The 14,840-nt window shown below is 41.4% G+C and overlaps 1 long non-coding RNA gene across 2 annotated transcripts in view; it reads left to right on the forward strand.

Moving 5' to 3' along the window:
• LOC107498718 overlaps nt 1-14,840 on the forward strand; it is a 378,194-nt gene that overhangs the window by 74,600 nt on the left and 288,754 nt on the right. For both annotated transcript variants that reach the window (XR_004952474.1, XR_004952475.1), the window contains exon 2: nt 11,918-12,174. This is a non-coding gene — a long non-coding RNA (uncharacterized LOC107498718). The remainder of the gene's footprint in view (nt 1-11,917; nt 12,175-14,840) is intronic.

Raw genomic sequence — 14,840 nt, forward strand, 5'->3', positions numbered from 1 at the left:
GATGTCTTTTGTTTACCAGCTGAAAAACAGATACCAGACCCTAAGACTTTGATTTGATATTTAATCCGTCGTTTGTACCCTGCTGCCTCTTTCTAACCTGACAAGGCAAAGAATACACATTTCTAGTAGAGGAATGTAAGGCTGTAAAAGTTTGTCCTTGGCAAGATACTTTATACCCTCTAGTATTTAACACCAAATCCTAGAGTCAGCTTCCAGGTAGTTTTCACGTACAGCTTATTGATAGCTGCATGAAAATATCCAGGGACAGATTCTGGCCACGGGGAGATCGGGTGCTGGCAGGACGGATGAGCACTGTGCTCCAGCACGTGTTTCCTATTCTCTGCTTTTTTTCCAGGCTGTCAGGGGTTGGTTGGCTCTTGCCAACATGTTGAAAGTCCTGGCCAATATTCCTTCCAGGCTGTTCAGTCTAGGTTAGAGGGGGGATTGTAGTGTTTATCATTCCTATATCTACGCTGACCATTCTGACAACTTTTAAACCTGAGAGGTGATTGTCACTCCCTGGTGGCCCTTTGTCTTGGTTTATGACATGTTTATTATCTTTGATCTACCAAATCCAGAAAGTAAAGGGTGGGTGTTTGATTTCATATGCCAGGTACCATTGACTTTAATTATCTTCTTGAATTCAATCCAGCACTCAGGGATGAGGGACTGAAGTCTCAAATCACCTCATAGCTTGGACAGTCTCTAAAACCGCAATGTGTGTGTATAACTTAGCTATTCAGTATTTGTCAAGCAAAGGCTGTATTTTGCTGAGCTGTGATTTTTCTTATATGCTCCATTTGAAATTAGTTTTTTTTTCCTGTAGATTTATAATTTTGACAGGGAAATAGCTGTAAATATAAAATGTTTAGCCAGTCAGGGCTGAAGTACATGCCATAGAATTTCCTCATATGCTTTGCTGAATTTGGTGATATGTGAATCCCATTCTTTGCTTGGTGATAGAGTAAATGGACAGGATGACTGGAAGAACAATGTAGAGTGTGAGTCAGTCATATCACATTTAATAGCATTGAGAGTAAACATTTTTTCTCAATTTCAAATAGTTCTCCCTAAAATTCTGTCCCATTAACTGGGTCCTGTCTAGTGCATCATTCCGTTTGCATAATAGTTCAGTCAGTTGTGGAATTAGAGCTTGATAGAAAAACAGAAAGCCAGCCAACCAGTCTGCCTGCCTTCCTTCTTTCCTTCTTTACTTCCTTCCTTCCTTCCTTCCTTCCTTCCTTCCTTCCTTCCTTCCTTCCTTCCTTCCTTCCTTCCTTCTTTCCATCTATCCTCACATCCTTCCATCCATCCATCCTTCCATCCTTCCATCCCGTCTATATCCATCCATCCCGCAAGCCAGCCAGACAGCCAGCACTTTTTATATAAAAGGAACTGGCATTAGAGATACTAAGTTTGATGAACTTGCAGAACAAACCAGTGGTTTTTAACCTCTCTTACACTTCTTTGAGAATCAAACGAAAACTATGGATTTTCTTTCTGAGGAAAAAAACATGCAAGTGCAAGGGATTCATTAAATATGTATGGACATAGGTTTAAGAACTTCTGTTTAAGAACTTCACAGAAGGCACAGATAAGAACAGCCCAACATGTCCTCTGAATATTGTTCATCAATAGTGGTGAATTTTTCCTGTATTACCAGTTTTTGCAGTGGGTGTGTGAGAGGGCAATGAAATCAATAGGCATGCTGGCGAAAGAACTGAATTTGGGATTAGAAGTTTAGGATTTAGTAGTTCCTGGTTTGACATTTTTTAGTTATGTTAAATGGGCACATTACTTAACCTTTCCAGGCTCCATGGCATACTCTATAAAATTAAAATAGTGATATCTGCCCCAACAATCTCACGGCTAGGGAGGAGACCTTGTGGTGAGAGGGAGTAGGAGGTAGGGTGTGTGAAACAGTAAAGCTCTTCATAAATTGTGAAGTCCTGTAAACATAATGTGTTGTTATCACTGTATTCACAAAAACAAAAATTTGAGAAAGTGATACGACTTGCTTAAAAAGGAGATCCAGTTGAACCCGGGTCTTTCTGTGGCTCATGGGGATAAAGGGAGGTTATCATGCACTGCCACATAGAACTGAACTTACAGGCCCCTGCAGAGACAGAAACCACGACCTTGATTTTGGTGATTGATCCAGTTAAGGAACCACATTCAAAAGTTTTTATTCAATTGACTCAAGAGCCAAATTCATAAATTCAGAGAAAATGATGAGTAAAAAAGTTATAAGCCAGCGGTTTGATTATTAGACATACATTTCTTTAATGTGGGATTTTAAAAACATTGTCCACATGCCCACCCCTACCCCAGATCGTCCATTACTTCTTTCTTTATCTCTTACTCTCCAACTGAGGAGCAGCCTTTGGCTTAGCTGGCAGCCAGGCCTGGCATGAGGTGCTGGATGTAGAGACGAGAGCACCAGTCTTGGAAACTGAAGTCCTAGGCATAAATCTTGACACTACCTCCACTGACTGTCTAATCGATGCCTCAGATTCTTCATCAGGAAATGAGATGATAGTATACAGTTTATATATGACACTGGGTTGTTGTAAAGCTCTAAGAAAAATTTCTCTATAAACTATAAAGAGCCAGCTATGTAAAATACTATCATTATTTTTGTGTGCATAAATGGCCATTATTATCAATGAAATGATTAAAAGGGAGAAAAAGACACCATATTATATTTTTACAGATTCGCTGCGTAATTTTGCTTCCTAGTTAAGCACACGTCAGAATGCTTGGCTGTCTGTCTAATTATGTTTGTGAAGGATGTACCTAGAAATCTATAATCAAAATATATCTAGAAGCTCTGTCCTGGCTGCAGAAAGGAAGGTAGTCTTCACTGGATTTTCACATTTTTTTATTGAACAAAGGAACTAAAAAATGTTTGATTTTTCAAGAAGCTATCAAATATATTCTTTCTTCTGTAGGGACAAGTACCAAACCTCCCTCCCTCTGCACTTCTTCCTATATGCTGTCTCTCAGTTTTTTTTCTTGCCCTCCTCCTACTTGCCCTTTCTATTCCCTTCCTCCCCTACTTGCCTGTTCATTGTGTATTTGCAGTCTGGAAGTGGCAGCTGCCCGTGCAGATGAATCCCAGCAGATCAATGGTGGTACTGTGTCCATAGGAACCTGAAAAGAACTAGGCAGCCCCTGCTTTCCAACCCATGTGTTTGTGGTGTGGCCAGACTGGCTGATGAAGGAGTTTTGTTCCAGTTATGACACATAGGAATAGACAGGGCAGAAACTTCCATCTTTGATCCATACACTGGGATGTAAACTATGCCTAGCAAGGGGCCATGATAGGCAATTGTAGTTCATTTCCTATTAACTTGCTCCTGGGATCCCGCTTCTTGCTCCAAGTTGAACACTCCCAGCCAGGCTGTATGAGTTAGGTAAATCTAAAAGAGAATCTTTGACTGGGAGCTTATTCTTTCATTCAACAGTTACCAAACATTTACGATACACCAGATATAGTGCTAAGTATTAGAGGAAAACCCAAATAAATTTTAAGAATTTGAAGGTCTAGTAAGAAAGACAAAAATGTACACAAATAATTATAATGTGACAAGTGCTATTTCAGAACCAAATATGTGGGGACCACAGGAGGAAATGATGAGTTCTGCTTAGGTTCAGGAAGGCCTAAGAGAGGAGGTGATTTTTGTCCTAGATTTTACCACATGGAGGAGACAGGAATGGCATTCCAGGCACAGGAATTAGTGAGAAGAGAGGCAGGGCATCATGAGGATGTTCAAGAAATTGTGTGTCCAATATGGCTGGAGCAGAGTATTCAGTGGGGGCAGGTAGGGGCAGGTGAAGGGAGAGTTGTACGTGGACCAATTTGTAAAGGGGCTTGAGAACAATGCTGAGGAGACTGAGTGCAAAAAGGAGCAAAGGCAGGTATTTAAAAAATACTATATATTTTGAAAATCTTTAAGCCAGCAGAAAGTCCATTGCAAGTGTTTAGGTTGGAGAGTGATACCATTAGGTTTGTGTTGTGGATGGGAGCTCTGGGACAGTGTGGGAAATGGGCTGGATGCTGAGGATGAGAAAGCTACGAGAGACAGGGAGACCCACTGGGCGGTTGTTGAAAAGCTACAGGCAAGAAGTAAAGAGGGTCCCAAACAAGTGGGGTCAGGAAGATTGAAGAACAGGTTAGTGGGGTGTTAGACTTGGCATGTCCCTGGGAACTGGTTGGGTAGAATGGTTTGGGGAGTTAGTGATGATCTAATTTAATGGATGGGGTGAGGAGATAGTGATATGGGTGAACAGTGCGGAGATCCCAGCAGGAAGCTCCTGGATATGGGAGAGCAGATTTCTCTACTTTCCACTTACGATAACAGTTCTCACCCAGAATTTAAGGGCTCTGAGCTGGGAAGGGCCAGTGGCTGCATTCAGCTGGCCTCTGTCCTGGGATTCACCTTTAGGATATTTGAAAACAACTATTTACCCTCCCTCAGCTTTCTCATTACAGAATAAAACCATCTCGACTCCTTTAATATTCCTTCCCTCAAGGGCCTTAGATAACTTGGATTGATTCTGTTTTCCTACATCCCACTTAAAATGCAAAGCCTCATGAGTCTTTCTTAAGTTATACATGCAATTATGTATTTTATGTGTGAAGTATTAAATTCCCATATTTAATACTTTATAGTTATTGAATACCTATTTTTGCTGAAAAAAAACTAAACTTTTTTTACTTTATTATTTTTCATCTTCCCACTAAATATTCACTTCTAACAATGTATTGGCCAGCCCAGACCACAGTTATGGGTGCCTGCCTCAGGAGCAAAACTCCTCTTCTCATGACCCTTGTGCAGAATTGCCATTTGGGTTAATGTTCCAGAGTCAGATTGCATTAAGGAAGAAGTTTCCTCTGGCAAAACATAAAATGAGGGGACAACCACATTCTGTCAGGAGTACCCTGATGGTCCAGCAAGGTTTTCAAGGAGCTCCAAAGACTAATTTGTACTAGAAGAAGGGCTGTGCTAATATCTTGGAAAAGTTCTCTTTTGACACAGAAGAAAACAGCCTGGGAAAGAGGCTGTTTACTCTCAAGACTTTGTAGTTAAGAAGCATTGACTGAACAGTAATAACTCCTTTAATCATTTTAGGTCTTCTGGATACTTGGCCTGACAGGTGAATGAAAAGATGGGAAGCTCTTGAGTTGTAGTCAGAGGTATTCACAGAGCTGTTCATTGCCCCCAGAGAGTCCTTAATAATTGCTCTGCAGGTTACAGCTTAGAGAACCCTCTTTCTGCCAGCCTCACTCCTTTGGGAAGGATGCTTTCTCGCTGCCTCAGAAGGAACCTCCTAAGGCTGGGGTCTCTGTGAACGTGCCTGTGACTTGCCACGCTGCCACTCCTCCAGTAAATACTGCTGTTGCCCTGGGCCCTACCTGATCAGCAAGCCCAGGCTCCTTTGCCTCATCTCCCTTATATCCTTTGGACTCCATGGCACATTTCTCTTTGCTCTCTAGGATTCTCAATGCCTTCAGTCTCCTATTCTCCTCTCCTTCCCTCTAGCCAGCCTTTCTTAAGTGGAGTTCTTTGTCTAAACCATAGTACTTGGAAACAATTTTTTAAATTCTCCTGAGGATGATAATACCTTGATGCAATGGATCTCTTAGGGCACCGAGGCTTAATTCTGCTATTGAACTCTGGTTGAGAAAGGCTATTTGGGCTTGTGAAATATTTTTCCAGCTTGGGGGTAGAGATGCTCTAGTCCCCTCATTCTCCTGTCACCGATGACATTTCTCTCAAATATGCTAATTATGTTGGGAATCCTCTCTGATCTGCCAAGGTTTTAAGTTTTTGGAAACTTCTGCCAGAAAAACACTCTCAATGAATTCTTCCATGTAAACCCCTGCCCTGATGCAGTGAGATCAGGATAGCATGCGGAGAAGTTGCATGAATCAGGGAAAGTCAAAAGGAGGAAAATATTAAGGGAGTGGATGGAATCGTCATCTAGTCTATTACCTTAAGATGAGAAATATCTGTAAATATTTCAAGGCCTGACCCATCGACAAAGAGTGGGCTTCTCTTGTACTTTAAAGGATGCATGTATTAAAGTAAATAATGCTAGCTGCAGAAACAGGTAACTCTCAAGTCCCAGTGACTAAACAGTATAGAAATTTATTTCTTGCCCACATCAGAGGCTAGTGAAGATGTGGGTAGGGGTGAGACTCTGCTCCATGTATTAATGCAGGGATCTAGGCCTTAAACTCCTCTCTGTCTCTAGAGTCCTTTCCATTCTGCTGGCAGATGAGGATGAAGCCAGGATCACACGTGGGAGGTTTGCAGGGGCAAGACCTGGAAGAGACACATCATACTTAGCTCACATTCCATAGGTTGGAAGTCAGTTGCTAACTGCAAGGACACTAGAAATGTAGTCCAGCTGCATGTCTGAGAAGAGAATGAAGACATGAGTGTGGGTCATAACCAAAGTTTGGATGTTTGAAGCTTTAAGTTTGGGTTCAAAACAAGACACTAATTACTCATGAGAATTAGCGTGGTCCATGACAGGCAACCTCATGAAGTAATAAGTTTGCTGTCACTGGAATGTTGGTTGGAGGACAAATTCCTGCCATTTTGACTTTGGAATTCTGTAATTACGGTTACCAAATAGCACAGCAATTTCTCCCACCCTCCCACTTCCACTTTTCCTGTAGTGCTGAATGTTTGGTTCGCATTACTGAGAAAAGAGGCATCACACGGTACTGACTCCTCTGTGGAATGTATTCTTCTTCTTTTTTTTTTAAACGTAGCAAGTTGGAGTATAGATGCTGAGGTGACCTTGGTGGTCAGCAAAAGAGGCCTAAAGGCCCCCTCTCTGGTGGGTTGTGGGGAGTCAGGCTCTGTGTGTGGGAAGGGTGAGCTCACTCGTTACTGGAACTTATGCCTCTGGGGCAAGAAGTTATCAGGAAGCCCTTTTGTACCATAGAGAAAAAGTAAAGATGAGCAGAGTTACTATAATTACTGTAAGAATGACATTCCGGAATCCTAGTATTCTGGCATTGAAAGGGACATTAGAGCCCATGGAGTCTAGTCTTAGTGTGCTGCATATGTAGAGGAACAGAGGGGTCAAGCCCTTTGTCCTTAGGCTTGCATAGCCAGTACTGGAAGAGCTGTTAGAACCTGAGTTTCCTAACTCCTAGACCTGGGCTCTATGCTGATCCTTCCGCCAATAAAATATCAGGATTTTCCTTTCCTAATGACATTACTCAAATGGTCCTATCCAGTTTCACTGATGCCATGACCTTGTGGGGAACCTTACAGAGAGGAGGAACCGTGGAAGGCAGGAGACGTGGGACCTGGTCCTGCTCTGCTTTTGGTTCTCTGTGGCCTGGGGCCTGTGGATGGGTCTTAGGCTTCTCATATATAAATTGAAGAATTTGGATTAGATCAGCAGTTTTCAAATCATGTTTCCCCTAGGGAGGCCCAGTATCTTCCGAAGCTCCCTTAAGAGTCATTTTGGAGAGAAAGAATGAAACTTAGCTATTTTGTATATCAGTTCCTTGTTACCTTTTACTGTTAGAAGGTTCTGTGCCTTAAAATGGTTTGAGAACCACTGGAGTAGATAATCTCTGAGGTTCTTTCTGTCTTTAAAATTTTATGTCTCTTTGAAGTGTACTTTATAGATTCATTAGTAAGTCACTTTATATAGGGGATATCTTATTAATGAGATAAGATACAAAGCTGTGAAAAGTTAAATAACAAACCAAAATTTGCCACAGCTTGTCATAGTTGTAGATTCAAATGCCTCGAGGGTCACGTCGGTAATAGAAAAGGTGGGAGGAATACATTTTAGGTTGAGTTGCATGCCCCTCCCAGATTTACACATGGAATACCAAACCCCAGGACCTCGGAATGTGACTATATTTGGAGATGGGGCCTTTGAGGAAAAACCTGATTTTATATAAGTTCATTAAGGTGAGAGCTAATCCAATAAGACTGATATTCTTATAAGAAGAGGAAATTCGGACACAGACACATACAGAGGGAAGGCGATATGAAGAACCGGGAAAAAGACAGCCATCTCTAAGCCAAAGAGAGAGGCCTTAGAAGAAATCAACCCTGCCGACATCTTGATCTTGGACTTCCAGCCTCTGGAACTATGAGAAAATTAATCTGTATTGTTTAAGCCACCCAGTCTGTGGTACTTTGTTGTGGCAGCCCTAGTAGACTAACATAGAACGTGTGCGCTCATGTGTGGCTGTTTGTGTGCGTGTATGTAAAACGAAAGGGAGTGGTAGAGACTGTGACAATTTTGAATGAGCTTGTCCTGACCAAAAAAGGCAGGTGCTCTTCAGCTTTGCTGACTGGTGCCATGTGGGGATGCAAGCTCCATGTTACCAGATGTTCTTAACTTTCAAGTGAAGCTAGAGATTCTTTTAATGGGAAATCTTTCAATTTTTAAGATACTACATGGGCAGACGAAACACGACTATGGTGTGAATTTGAACTACAAACCAACAGTTTTGACCAGTGACCCCATGTTTAAGGAAAGGATTTAAATGCGCCCTTTTGAGGCAGAGTATGACCAGAGAGTAAACGTGAAGAGATGAGATACTGAATTAGGAGCCAGGACACTGGACTGGCTTCCGTGGCCAGACTATCTCACTGTTATACCTTGAGCCAGAGCTCATTTCCTGCTCTTGTCAGAGGAAGAGACTGAACTGGTCCCTACCAGCAGAGGTGATGGAAGATTTCAAGTCTCAGTGCCATACTCGGTAAATATCAGAGAATTGTGGCCAAGATAATTCCTCTCCACTTAGCTATTTCTCTTTTAGAATAAGGGTTTGATCTTCTAAAGTCTCAAAGAAAAAGATTGAAAATAATTAAGGATTTAATTACACAGAAGTGCATAAAATAGCCCCATTCTTAGAAAAAGCTGCTCAAACTGGAAAAAGAAAAATGAAAAGAAAGCAGAAGGAATTGCTCCAAATAAATGTCATTCGAAATGTTGGAGAAAGAGGGTAAAAACGTCATCCTTTCTTCCATTATCAAACTTCTCTTGGTGCCCTTCTGCATTAGAGTTGTCACTGCGGGGTTTTCTTGGCTCCTTCTTTGTCAGCACTTCAAGGACAAAGTATGGTAGACATGGAGGAATAATAAAAATTATTAAGCCCTTTCCTTGTGCCAGGGACTTCACACATACAGGCGTTTTTGTTGTAACAAAAAAATAACACTTCCCAGAAAATTTTACTGTCTGCAATACCTAATATAAAAAAAAAATAATAGAATTTATGGGGAAAATAGGGCCAAGGTAGACCATTCAAATCTCATGAAACTCTGATCAATCAAATAGTCATTGCTACCTGGGGAAGTCACTTGGACTACCTTGGCAGCAGTGAGTGTCTAGAAGCTGCTATGGGGGGAATTAAAAGGAACAAACGCGATAGAGGTGGAAGTCTAACTAATTAGACCAGGTCTGGCGGGGGGTGGAGATGGTGCTCTGAGGAAGCGGAGCTGTTGTCACAGTGGGCACAGGAGGCAGGGCAACCTCACGCAAGCCGAGAGCTCCTGAGGCTGGGGTACGCCTGTTGGCAGAGGCAGCCTTGGATGTAGGTGCCATTTAAAAATTTCCTAGAATGCAGCAAAAAGGTTCCTGCTGATGAGGCAGCAGCCGAGCCTCAGGTCTTTTTCTTTTCCACTGAAGGTTATGGTCTCACTCCTGTTATTCCAGCTCCTCTTGCTTAAGAAAACCTACCTATGATATGGTGAAAATCAATGAGTGATTTTTACATTGCAATGTGCAATTTTAATGTGCAATTATGTACGGCATAATGTACAATTTTCATATCATACTGACATCCTTTCTCTATCACCAGTCACTGGTGGGGTAATTCGTGCTACAGAAACACACATGGTAGCAGAACAGAATGTGTTATGTTATTTAATTCTCACAACTCTAGCAGGTATTGAGGCTGTAGTTCTCACCTTAGTGTGCATCAGAATTACCAGGAGGGCTTTGTGAAACAGATAGCTGGGATTCATCCCCAGAGTTTCTGATTCAGTAGGTCTGGGTGTGGAGCCCAAGAATTTGCATTTCTAAGAAGTTCCCAGAGGACATCAGTGCTGCTGGTCAGGGGACCATATTTGAGAACTACTGTACAAGAGGAAATGGATAACTGGCAAGATTTTGCGACTTGCCCAAGATTGCTGCGGGAGTGGTGGGCTTAAATCTGGGGCCTAATGAGACTACAATGACTGAGAAATTGACCTTTGATGATCTAGAAACACTTAGGAATGTGCTGGGATTGGTTTCAGTAATTACTTGCATCTAGTCAGCAGGCAAGCATATAGCTCAGGCAAGGTGTAGCTATTCATTGTTGTGGAGGCCTGGGCAGTCTATACCTCCACCTGGGGGCATGCCGAATGGTGCCCTGGTTTGTTTCTCATTTGCTATTTAAGAACTTAGAGCTAATGTGTGTGTGTCACAGTCCCGAATACAACCTTCCTGTTGAGGCAGCTGGCAGACACACCGATTCAAACCCAAGCACTCTGACTCTAGCATCTGTGTCCTTTGCCATCCAGCAGTACTGCCCCGTTCAGACTTTCCTGACAGGAGCCAGGGAGGGAGTCCACCTGTGACTTGCCGATGTTCCTGTTTAGTGTGGCTTTGCTTCAGGAAGATGAGAGACAAGTTGTGGCAGAATGCCCACATTTGAGAGATGCTCTGTATGACTATGAGATCTCTCAAAGATTAACTTCGAAGATTTTAAAATTAATGGGGCAAAGGGAGTGTGATATAATCATAGAAATGAAGATGTTGTCCATTTTCCTCATGGAAAAAACCCCTCCCAACTGCAGAAAGTTGTAATTTATTACTACATTAGAGCTGTGAAATTATAGGCTGGAAAATACGTGTTGTCTATTACTAAATGCCTCTAAGTATTTTAGGAGATGTTTACACACCCTGAGAGCATGACATGATAAAAAAAGCTTTGGAGTCAGCCTCTGCGATTTGAATCCAAGCTCTGTCACTTACTGATTGTGTGACCTTGGGAGGTTATTTGTCTAGTCGGAGCCTCTGTTTTCTCTTCCATAAAGTGATTTAATAATATCTATTTCACTAGGTTGTTGTGAGGATGAAACACAGTAACGCAAATTTGCTTCTCACACAGACTAGCTATCTCTTTAGTTTCCCTGAGGTTTCACAATGGAACCAAGAAGTTTCCTATCAAATGTATTGCATTCAACCTTGCTATTGTTTCAAAAGAACCATAAACCAGGCAGTAGTTGCATCTCAAGAAGACAGAAGTAGAAGCCTGCTAAAACTCTCTTGGTTGAGATTTCTGGTTCAAAGAATCACGAAGCTAGCAGTTTTCCAACTTCTTACTAACATATACAAAGACAAAAAAAAAAAAAAGATAAAACTTAACAACAACACTGAAAAGTAACTAACCACCTAATTTGAGAATTACGAAGGAACTGGCAACAACTATAAGGCAGATGGAGAGGACCAAGAATAACCAGTGTAGCTTACAGCTTACATCATACCTCATCTTCGCCTTCATGATTTGGAGACCTGGAGCCTGCATCAAGCAGAGAAATGTACAGGGCTATAAGCGGGGCAGAGTGTCTCTCTTTCTGTTTCTCCCTCTCCTTCCTCCCACCACCACCTGTCCCTCTGCTTCTTGTTTCCAGTCAGGCTTCCATCTTGTTATAATTAGGCCAGCCCCCCAAATCTCAGAAAAGAAGTGATCGGGAAGTACTGGGATGCTGGCAGTGGTCCAAGACCTGTGAGTATGGCAGACATACCTTGAGGTAGCCCCAAAGAGTCAAGCCCTTGAATAGTCTCTTCCCTTTAGTGCAGGTAATATCTGTGACTGGCTTCTAGCCGACAGAGAATGGCAAAAGTGATGCACGTCACCCCTGTGATTATATTACAGAGAAAGATAGTCTCCTTCTGGCCTTGAAGAAGGAAACCGCCATGTTGTGAGAAGGACTGAAAGGGGACCACATGCAAGGAACTGTAGAGCAGCACCCAGGTGATAGCAGGAAAGTGGAACCCTCAGTCCTACAGCTACAAGGAACTAAATTCTGCCAACAACCTTGTGAGTTTGGAAGAGGACCTGAATCCAAAAAGAAGCACAGCCCACTGACGCCCTGACTGCAGCCTTGCGAGACCCTGAGCAAAAGACACCAGGTAGGTTGCACCCTGACTCCTGACCACAGAAACCGTGAGATCACAAATGTGTGTTCTTTTAAGTTGCCGAGTTTGTGGTCAATTGTTGCGCAACAAAAAAAAAGTAATACAAAGAGATGATGTTAGTTACAGTCTCTATGAAGTAAGCATTGTGTGGGAAATAAATAAGAACTCTGGGCGTAGCATGCTGGGAATTGGAGTGACTAAATAGGTTCTATGGAAGCAGAAACCAGATAGTGAAGGTCAGAGGAAGGTGCCACCTCGGGGAGACAGAAATGAAGTATGTGGGAAGTGGAACTTTGCCTGTGAGCTGTAGATACCAAACCTGTCCTACAACTGTAAATCTGATAAGGAGATTCCAACGGTATCATGTAAGGAGACTTGGGAAGTAGGTGGGGGGGGATGAGAGCACAAAGAAAATCAACTTTTTATAAACTTACCAGGAAATATCCAGGAACGGCATGAGCAAATTCATAAAACGTAAATGGGAGGCTGAAAAGAAGGCTTCCCATCGCAAATATTAAATACTATATATATATATATATATATATATATATATATATCTACAAATTTAATGTAATTCTGGTAAAAATCTGAATGGAGTTTTATTTGGAATTGGACAAAAGAATTCTAAATTATTCAGAAGAATGATCACTTAAGGGCATCTAATACATATTTTGAAAAAGCAGTGTAATGAGGGAGACTTCGTCTTATCGGAAAATAAAACACATCTTAAAGCTATAGTACTCATAATTGTCTAGTAGTAGTTCAGGAATAGGCAGGCAGATGATGGCACAGAAGACTAGAAGTCCAGAACAGACCCAAGGCCATGGATATGTCCATCCTTGTGCACTCGTTTTGTGTTGGTGTATGATAAAGATTTTATTTCTAATTATTGGGGAAAGGCAAACGAGGCAGACGAGACCTCATAGATGCTGATACAAAAATAATTTTGATTAATTTTATACTTAATTGTAAAAGACGAAAATTTCTAGGTTAAACAAAATTTTGGTGTCTTTAGTTTTAGAAAAGGAGTTTCTACAGATGATACCAAAGCCAAGATTCTTAAAAAAAAGGGTCGTTACAGTCGATTACACAAATGATGCGAACTTCTGTAAGGTGTAAAATTCCACAAAATAACTGAAAGGCAAACAAATAGAAAAATCATGTGTAACCTAAATGCCGAAGTATTGTTAAGCTTTGAACTTTTACAGATCAGTTCGAAAAGATAAACAACTGATTGGAAAAATGAGGCAAAACTAAAAAGAGGCAGCCACAAAAAACAGCAGCCCGCGTGTTTGCTTCGCTCCATGTGCAAATACCAATTTCTGAGGCTTCCAGGAGCAGCTATGTTGGGGGTACCACACTCCTGGCCAGTGTCATATTATTCTGGGAGAGAGATACAATTTAAATGATCTTTTTGTCGAGTTTCATTTTTATCCACATTACCCAGGAATTTCCAGCTAATGTTCAGACCTTTCTTTTATTAAATAATCTCACTAAATGGAGATATTATATCCATCCACACTTTCACCTCAATGAATGATTCTGTCGTTAAAGCCAATTTTATTAAAAGAATTATTTTTCAAAATGGATATGACATTACCTTTTTATGATCATGGAAGCAATTCATACTTCTTGAAAACATTTACTCTGTGCAGAAAGATGTAAAGAAGACAGTAAAAATACCCTTAGCTTGCCACTCAAAGATAACTTGTATTTCTTTGTGTGAGTGTGGCACACATTAATGCACATATATTCATATGAGCATGTATTTATATTTTTTAAAAATGAGATCATACTTTTTCTTACTTCAGCAATATATCATGAATAGCTTCCCCTGTTAATAAATGTAGATCTACCTCATCGTTTTCAATGGGTGAATAGTATTATTCAAAATGAATGTGTTTTAATTAATTTAACTAGTCTCCTATAGATAAAATTTAAGATTTATTTATTTACTAGTATAAAGAGGTCTGTAATTGATTCTTTACACATGTTTTTGGCCATGGGTCTGGTTATTTCCTAAGAATAAGTTCCTAGAACAGAGATGATTAGTAGTCAGTTGTCCTAAGGGAAGAAAGAGCCAGACGAGACAATCTGATACAATAACAAGCTGTCATATTTGAGGAAGAGAAGGGGTAGTGAGTTTATCACAGTCACTATCACTCGAATCTGTGCACAGCCCAGCCCCATGGATACACATCCGGGTCCAGAAAGAAGTCACTAGGAGCAGCACTGCTTCCAGACCCCTTTCTAGAAGTGGAAGCAAGGAAGGGGAGGAGAGGAAAGATCAGCTTGCTCTGCTCTGCTCCCAGCTAATATGTAGCACTGTGGAAGACCTGGGTTGGCTGTCTGCACAGGGGACAGCCCAAAGGGGTTAGATTTATATAGGTATGCACACGTGAGAACCCAGAGCAGGCGTGGTTTCAGGGGGTTGGTAGGGGCAGTTGGCCATGATGTTTGAGTCCTTACTCTTGCCTAATTCTATCTATACCCAGTGGTAGGTGATACTTGGAGACATTCAGGTTATACTATAATTACATCTGGGTATAAAACAACTCTGTGTGTCTAATGCCTCAAAAATACTGAATATACACTCTATTCTATTTTTAAGCACCGACATCAGCGTTGTTATGACTGTCATTTTAGAGTTTACGGATGGC

The sequence above is a fragment of the Rousettus aegyptiacus genome, unplaced genomic scaffold, assembly GCF_014176215.1.
Source record: "Rousettus aegyptiacus isolate mRouAeg1 unplaced genomic scaffold, mRouAeg1.p scaffold_m13_p_8, whole genome shotgun sequence".
Classification (NCBI taxonomy): Eukaryota; Metazoa; Chordata; class Mammalia; order Chiroptera; family Pteropodidae; genus Rousettus; species Rousettus aegyptiacus.